Below are 9,733 nucleotides of genomic sequence, written 5' to 3' on the forward strand. Positions count from 1 at the left end.
GGAGAAGGTTTGAGCGATTCCAATGCACCACTTAAGCGTTTCTATATCGTAACTTCGAGCTTCCACGAAGGCGAGGGTGTGAGGACCTGTATACATATGCGAATACACTATATGCGTGTGTGAACCTGACAGATTCGCCCACAAGAATGTGTGAGTGCGTATATATTGCCGATGCTTTTATCGCCCACAGCTTTACGCCATCCGGGTGAGGTATTAAATTATGAATTACGTTGGTATTGTTCGCCAGCTTGGTGCTTGTGCTTGAAAGATCCGAGTCCGCTTTGGGAGGATCTCAGATGGAATGTGTTACTGTTACTGTTACTGTTACTCGTGAGAAGATTTGATAAGTCTTGATTAGGAGGATACACATTGAAACTTAAGGCGAATAAATCATTTTCATTTTCATATAGAAGTTTTAGAAAATTTATTTCGTATAGAGAGGGCCGACCCTTTTCGGCCGATTTTGACTGACACAAGTGCCTGACTGAAAGGAAGTCTTTGTAATTTTTTCTTCGGTTTTCGGGGATATTAAAAACTGTAGACATGGTTAGAATCGTCATGGTTAGTCTGTAGGCTGGTGGAAGTGAAGCACTAGTGTCGAGTTTGACGAAGATTTTGTTGGAAGTCAATCAGTGACTTACGCTTTCAGCTATGTAAATTGACGACTGACACTGTTAGTCATGTCAGTCAAAGTCTGAAAATATAATTTATGGCAGTCAATGACTGACACTGTCAATCACGTGAGTCAATTGCAGACAATATCAGCTATGGAAGTCAATGACTGACACTGTTATTCATGTTAGTCAATGACTTACACTTTAAGTGATGTCAATCGATGACTGATATTGTAAGTCATTTCAGTGAAAGATCGACAATATAATCGATGACTGGCAATGGCTGACGCCGTAAGTCATGTGGGTCCGTGGCAGACAATATCAGTTAAGAAAGTTATTGACTGACACTGTTATTAATGTCAGTCAATGTCTTACTTTGCTAAGCCCTTTTAGAAGGTGCTGTTAAAATACAATATTTTAGAAAAAAAATTATTTGAAGCATTTTCCAAAATTTGAGGAAGAATTCGAATCATTTTGGAAAAATATATTAAGAACTTATGAAAATATCAGAAAATAATTTAAATCTTGAGCAGATTTTAAAACACTTCAAATGATTTCCTCAAATTTCAAAAAAGAATGTAAAAGATTTTACAGCAAAATGTTTTAATTTTGTCCAAATTAAAACATGTTAGAAAAAATTTAAATATATTCAAGAGTTATTTAGAAGTTCGAAAACATTTTAAAATAATTTAAAACTTGAAAAGATTTTTTAAAACCTAAACTGTTGAAGATTTTGTACAAATAGTTTTCAAGCTTCTTAAGAATTTTGAATGATTTTAAAGTAATACAAAAATTTGCTCGAGATTTCTAAAAAAACTAGCCTCTACTTTTGATCTAAAAATATTAATTTTTATAGAAAATTTCTAAAAAGTTCAAAAGGTTGATAAAATTAAAGGAATAATTAGTCGTTTTTAAAGATATTTGAAATTCTTCTTTTCGTTAAACATGCTCTGGTTTTGTTGAATATTAAACTATTTTTTTGCAAGAGTTTAAAATTTTTTGTTGAAAAATCGTCGTTTCTTGTTGAATTAAAGTCGAATTTGTTAGAAATTAATTTTTTTCTGATGAAAATATAATTTTGGATAAAAATAATGTTTGGCATAAGTGTTTAATTGTTTGTAAAGTCAACTATTTTGTTGAAAATTTGTATTTTTGGACGAATTCGACTGTTTTTCATTGTAAATAGAAATCTTTCTTGATTAAAGTATAAACTATTATATTTTTCATTTAGATATGATTTTTTAAATTCATCTCTTTGGTTAGAAAAGTAATCATTTCGTCGCAAATTTGTCTTTTTGGTGGAAAATTAATATTCTTAGTATGCAACTAACATATTTTGTTAAAATTTAAACTGTATGGTGTAAAATTAAAATGTATGTCAAAAATGTTTTGGATGATTTACTTTACGTAAAAAAAAAGAATTTAAAAGATTTTAAAGCAAAATTGTTATACATTGCAAGTTTCTAAAGTTCAAGAAAAAATTCAAGTAGGTTTAAGAGGTATTGAGAAGTTTATAGAGATTCCAGAATATTAAAAATTAAAATTTTGTTGGCGAATAGCGTTGTAGCGAACGCTTACCCTAAAACCTAGCCATGATTTATAACGATTCGACCATTTAAAAACATTTGTAAGAAGCGGAAATAAGAAAAAATATAATTAAAAATTACTGTAGATTAATTATTGCTAAAATAATTACTTCCTGTAAATTTTAAACGGAAATTTGTTGTATATAAAACATAACTGATAATATGATTTCAATTCTTTAAATCAAAAAAAGTTTTTTTTCCGATACTTTAGTTTTTGCACGAAAAATATACCTGGAAGTTCAGATTCTTAAATTTCATAAGACCTTTGACTAAAAATTGTTTATGTTTATAATCAATTCTAATTATCTTAAGCTTGATTAAATTGCTAATGAAACAAGTATGGCCCTCAGGATAACAAAATTAGTTGAGTTGCAAAAAAATACACTTCAATAAACAAGAAAATTTTAAATAATCATAATAAGATTTTCAGAAAAACTTTTGGGATAAAAAAAGAACTTTTAAATAATCATCACAAGATTTTTAAAAGGATGGTTAGCATTTAAAATTTCATAATTTTAACGTTAATTTTACAAAGCTCTGATTTTTAAATCTTTTATTTAGAATGTGCTTCAGTTCACGGCAGCTTTGTTTGAAATTTATTTCATAAAATTTATTGTAGAAATATTTAAAATGTTAAATTTAATTTCCGATCATGTGGTTTACTTTTCGTAATAAAAAAATATACCAAAAATTTGTATTGGCAAAAAAGATCCTCGTTATGAGTTCCGGTGGGAATCGAACCCACGTAAACTGATTCCCGAGCACGTGTTAAATTCCGGAAAAAAATGGTCGATTTTCCGTAGCTATATTGTTTTTTAAGAAGTATTTATTACGATCAGAGAATAACAGAAATTCCTAAATTCTTCTTAGGCTAGACAAAGTAATGAATTAAACATTTTTTATATTAAGATTTTCACAAAATTGTTTTGTCCATAGCTTCATATAATTTGAAAAGACGTTTAGAATCTATGTTATTTTTCGATGCTAATAAAGATTCCTTGAAATAATTTAAAAAAATGTTTAATTCATAGTTCCATCTAGTCTGAAATGTTGAAGAATTTTTGTTATTCTCTGATGATGATACAGATTCCTTGCAAAATTTGACTCCTAACTCTTAATAAAAACAGGCAATCTGAAATTCTGTGGTTCGATTCGCAGAGGAGCGATGGCGATCTTTTTTCAGAAAACAAAATTAATTTCAATAATTTATTCTTGTAAATTTAAAAAAAGGAAGTTCAGTTGTAATTTAAAAATAATATTTAATAACATCCACTCAACGTAGACAGTAATTAAATTCACTCGTACTTGAAGAATGTATTTGTCTCGTAATTTTATTAAATGCAAAATAAGAATAGACTTGCAGTTTTAATTTAAAATGAGATAAGTCTGAGTCATATCAGACTTTGAAATCCTCAATATCCAGTTAAGTCCACATGCATACATCTAGCGGTTATATAACCACCAATGAATAGAGAATTTCAGAGGGAGGTAAATTTTATTACGAATGACTCGAGAGTACGGCAGCGGTAATCGTTTTCACGGAACCGCGGGTTGGTTCTTGTGGTCATTTCTTGATCGTGGTCATCGTCGATACAGTCACATTTCTCCATTTCTCTCTCTCTCTCCCTTTCTCTTTATTTCTCTTACAACAAAGATAGAGGGTTTGGGGGGGGGGGGCGAATCGTCCAAGAGAGAGAAAAGGCAAAATCATGGGTCCGGAAAGGATGGGAAAGGGGCTAGAAGGTACCCCTTACCGCGATGCCGAACCACCCCCTGAAAGAGCTTCTATCCCGGGAGAGCTTCCATTACTAATCCATGCAAAAACCGGAATATCTTTATCCCTCCGTGTGCTGGGGACGTATTTCCGGAATAAATTCCGCTGCTCGCCACGTGAAAGCTCTACTTTTACGAGCCGGTAAGATGGTTGGCCGTAATAAGGACGAATTCTTTCGAATAAGTGGCGTATGCTTGGATAAATTGGACGTCAATGTAGAATAAATCATGCGGGATCGAATAATTGAATTAGCTTTAATGAAAGTTAACGGAAAAGTGATTATTTCAATTTCAATTAATACGTAAGTGGTTTGCTTCTTGAATAATAATTCCATCTCGGCCAAATTATGCGCCTCGCGCTTCTCCGTCATAAGTTCTATCTCTAATGGATTTCCATTATCAGGATTGGCTCGCTGATTTATTTTTCAGTTCAGTTTTTTCGGTTTATCTACTTATTTATTTTCGTGTTGCAATTATTTTAACTTGCGGTCTGTGTTTTAGGATCTCGTAGCAACGGTAACTGCATCAAGCTTTAGACACCTGTTTCAAAAAAAAAAAAAAAAAATGATATTGTTTCGAAAAATATATACTACAAATTTTTATTAAAATTATTGAACTAATGAAGCGACTCAAAATTACAGCTTGGTTCATTTTGAACGCGATCAAGAAGCGAGGAGTGCGCAGTTGCTTACCACGTACTTCTTTCGGTCAGGAAAATTTATATTTATGTCAGTATTTAGGTATTTAGGAAATTATTCTTAATTTTCAGATACCGTTCCTGAATGTTAACAAAAGTGTAGTAAATTTAATGTAAAAGTTACTGAATTTTGTTTCCAGCAACCTAATTTCTTAAATGTAAATTACTTTCGTATCATAAATGTGTAGGAATATTCCGAACCTTTCTAACTTATACTGAAAAATTAATTGCTACTTTCGCTATGAATTTTATTGGTATTAATATTTAAACTATGCGATAACATACAACATTTAGCGCCTGAAATAGGCTGATGAAAAATAATGTTTTTAAACAAAAATGTCCAAGTTTGTGGCTTAAAAAATACTTTCACTCTACTGTATAATAAGTTTCTATGATTTTATTAAATTTGTTAAATAATTTAGATATTGAATTTGTACGTGAAGAAAAATGGACGTTTTAGTATGTTAAAGTACATAAGAAATTACTAAGTGTAACAGAACGTCTTAATATTATTTAAAAATATTTATAAAAAAATTCTCATTTGTGATATTTTTCAAGGAATAGGCTCAGAGTTTTTTAATGTAATGAACTTTTTAAATAATTTACATAAAAAATATTCAATATCTTATATAAATATGGTCAATTTTTGTTTACGGAATTAACTGTGAATTTAATTAAGAGAATTCTTTTGCTTTTATATTTTTTCTTTTTAAAACGTTGTTTAAATAATTAATTATTGCTGTAAATTTTCTAAGTATACTAGCGAAAAATCAACAAAAAAAACAATATTAATTGATTCTGTAAATAAAAGTTGAATATATTCGTTGACAAATAATCAAACTCTGAATTTGTTAATTAATACTGTTTAAATAATTAACAATTGATCATAATTTAAAAAATATTATATTGACCAGTCATCGCAAAGTCATTCTTAGTTCATATTATACAAAAATTAAGCCTGTTTGTCAAATATTCTCCAATTTCTGAATTTTTTAATAAGCATTGTTTAAATAATTATTAACTATTGTGAATTTGTGAAGTATCGAAGCAAAGGGTTATTAGAAGAAAACATTCTTAGTTTATTTCGTAAAATTAATTAAGCATATTCGCTGAAAAATAGTGAAACTCTGATTTTTAAATAAAAATGTATGAAATAATTAATTATTTTTATGAATTTGCAATTTATCATAGCTAGGAGTTATTAGAAAGACATTTATAGTTGATTCCGTATTAACCATTGTGCCTATTTGTTGAGAAACAGCTAAACTCTCAATTTTTTAATAAAAATTATTTTCAATCATTCTTGTATATTTACAATGTACCAGAGCGGTAAGATACGTTTAGTTAATCACGTAAAAAAATGAGCGTATTACTTGAAAATATCCAAACGCTGCATTTTTTTTATTAATATTGTTCAAAAACAGCCAAAATATTACCTAGTTATTGAAATTGTTTACATCATTAATAATTCTTCTTTTGCAAAGTATCGTAGAAAAGAGTTATAAAAAGACGGGAAAATACCTTTTTTCATTAATTTGTAATAACAACAAAGAGTCTTTGTAATAATATTCTCAGTTGATTGCATTAAAAAATTGAGACTATTACTTAAAAAATATTAAAACTTAATCTTGTTTATAAATGTTGTTTAAAAACTCTGGATTTTAATTTGCCAAAGAGTGCCAATTTCGAAAAATGTTTATCTATTAATTAAATTTTCAGTAGTTAATCTTAGAAAGGATATAACACCTTTTTTTTAAAATTGAAAATGCTTAAAAACATGGTGCCTCTAAAATATAAAAAAAAATTATTGTTAAATATAAAATCAGCTACGTTTTTTTAATGAAAAATCCAAACAACAATATTTTTTTCATCTTAAAAAGTCCATGAAAATTATTTGGTCACATTGTGCGCCCATTAATTTTAGTTTCTTAAGAGTGTGAAGTAAGTCAGAGGAGGCAAAGTGGAGAGGAAATTATGGCAAGTGTGAGGTAAGGGAGAGGTAAGGAATTTGAGAGTGAGGTGAGTGGACTTAGATGGTGAAAGTGAGATGGAGGAGTATGAGGAAGTAAGAGTTAGGAATTTAGGGAAAGTAGTGTAAGAGAGTCGATGAGGGGAGCAGAAGTAAGGGAGACGAGTGAAGTTGAGAGGATAGGATCGGATTGAATAGGACAGGGCAGGGGTATGATAGAAGAGGAGAGTGAAGTATGATGGGGAGTGTAAAGGAAGGGAAGATATTTGAAAAAGCTAATTAAAGTCTTGATAGCCTACTAAAACCTTTTGTTTAGGTGCACAGTACCTACTTTCTTTAGTAATCTTTTCAAAGTATCATCTCTTTTTGTCCTTAATATACTTTTAATGGGTGTATCTCCAAGCTGGCTTCGTAACAAATATCGAAGAAAGAAAGGGCTTTGTTTGTACTATTCGCAGGTTATTAAAAAGTTCTAGAAGAGGGGATAACAAAGTGAGGGGAGCGGAAATAAGAATAATGAGGAGAAGTGAAGGAATCTTAAGGATTAGGGTGATGTAAGTTCGAAGTGTGTGAAGGGAAAGCAGCGTGGCTAGAGATTAGTGATTAAGGCTTTGGATTTGAGAACCGTAATGTTAGGTCAATAGGGGAGGGGTGGAGCGCAATGAGGAGGGGAAACGATAGGATTAGATAGGACAGGATAGAATATAAGAGAGGGGGGAATGGAAGGCATGGGAGGAAGATGATGTCAGGAGAGGGAAAATAAGGGCGAAGAGGGTGAGAATGTTAGAAACAAAGGGAGGGGAAGCAGAGTAGATAGTCTTAGGAAATAAAAATTTGTGATGTAAAAGGAAGTAACGTAGTGTGAATACAGGAGGTGTGAAGAGTGCAAGAAAAGGCCTAGAATCGGATAGAATCGGACATTATAGAAGAGGAGTGGGGTTTATAGAACGGAATAACGCATACCTTTTGCAGTAATTATTTTGAAATATAATCTTGTTCTCTTCTTAGTATACCTTTGATTAAAGACTGGATATTCTGTTATGATATTCTCTTTCTGGGATATGAAATTCAAGTATTCAGTGATAATTTTGAAGTCTGCAAATGCGTGTATCGTCCGGGCAGTGTGGGCAAGAGGCGCCGTAGGAAGGAAGGGTTCTGGTCATAGTATTTCGAGGGTTTTCCAGTGGCTCGAGGAGCGAAAGAGGAAGATAGAGTAGAAGAGTGGAGAAGAGGGTAGAAAGGGTGAAATGGGTGAAATGGGGAGGGTGGGTCGTAGTGGAATACGAATATGAGAATTAAAGCCGTCGAAGGAATTAAAGCGTATAACCGTGGCGCGGATCTCTGAGCTCTGTCTGTCTGTCTGTCCGTTGCCGTTGGTCCAAGCCGCGGCAGTGCGGATATCGAGGATCGGATCTCTCAGTCCCTCCTTCCTATGCCTCTTCCTCGACCTCCACCACCACCTTTCCACCCTCCTCGCAAGTCATGCGAGGCTTTGACCCTCCACCCACACCCCCGAGAGAGTCCACCGGCTTTTCATATTTCATTAAGGCGGTGGCTGCGACCATTTTGCATCCAGTGCTCGTATCCCACCACTACTGTTCCTTCCTCTCCTTCAGGCGCATCACGATCGTTGATCTTCCTGTCATTCGCGAGAGAGGATAAAGAACAAAGGAAATAAATTAATCAGCCAAGATCGACCATGTGGTCAGTTTTCAATGGGGGTATATCAAAGGATATAATGGAATTTAGAGGACGGTTTCAAGAATCATATTTCATTCTATTCTCTTATTGATCTTAATCAATGTATTGTCTCATTTTATCTCAGGCTGAAGCAAATTATATTCGGGCATTTTCCAGGAAGCCACTCAATACTTGATTTCCATTTTTAAGACTTTGAAAGTATACGATTTATATTATAAGAACACCGATTAGCGAAGATGCGCAATTGTAGGAAATCGCTGGATGTTTTTCTTTGTCAAAACAAGTAAATAAAAATGAAAATAAAACAAAATCCTAAATATAAAAAATGCTCGGAAAATATTTGTTGGAAGCATTTGGTAGTCTTGTGCGGTTTCATTTAAACTTTAAAGTTGTCTAAAAAATCAATGAAAGTATTATACTAACATTATGTTAGTGGTTTTCACTGCAAATCAGTATACAAAAAAATTATTTAAAATATTAGGCTTTCAAGAAAGAAATAAAATTAACATTTTTAAACAAAAATCATTACCGTTAATCCCAGTTTTCACCAATTTTAAGTTTTGTTAACGTTTTAAATCAAAAATAGGTATTTTTATTCAAAGATTAATAGATGTCAAAGGTTTATATTTTTCAACAATTTACGTTTTTCGTTTTTTTTTTAAACAAAAATCATTAGTCACTTGTACGTTTGCTGGTGATAAACTTCAAGAAAGTTAGCGAATTTCCCGAAAGATGGCCCCTCTTTTCCCCTTTTTCAAGAATTTTTTTGCTTTTATTTTCAAAAAATATCCATTTCTTATCTTTTTGTTATTTTGTTACCTGAATTATGTAATAAGAAAATCCAAATATATTTGGTTGAAAGGTAAATTTGTTTGTTCAAAAGTTTACGATTGTACTTTTAGTTATGAATTTATCTTATTTGGTTAAAAAAATCTATTATTTTGTTAAAAATGCTACTATTTGGCTGAAAATTTAATTATTTTGTGGAAAATTTAACTATTTTGTTTTAATAAAATTCTTTGATTAATAAATAACCTATTGGGTTAAACATTCAAATATTGTCTGAAATGTTTAACTCTTTTCTTGAAAATTTATTTCTTTTTTAAATGTTCATCATTTGAGTCTAAATTTCATATCTTTTTGTAATTTTGTAAATTTTGTAAAAAATGCATTTACTTGGGCAGAAAATTAATGTTCTTTATTGAAAATTTATTTGTTTGATTGATTTACCTATTTCGTTAAAAAATCATCTTTTTTTCGTTGAATTCGAGTGATGAATAATTCTTTTCCTTTTCTTTTTGTTGTTTTTGAAGCGTTATTTCTTGAACTGAAAATCCAGCTTCTATTTTTGGTTGAAAAAATATTTTTTAGTTAACAATTCAAATGCATATTT

Source organism: Belonocnema kinseyi, chromosome 9, assembly GCF_010883055.1.
Source record: "Belonocnema kinseyi isolate 2016_QV_RU_SX_M_011 chromosome 9, B_treatae_v1, whole genome shotgun sequence".
Classification (NCBI taxonomy): Eukaryota; Metazoa; Arthropoda; class Insecta; order Hymenoptera; family Cynipidae; genus Belonocnema; species Belonocnema kinseyi.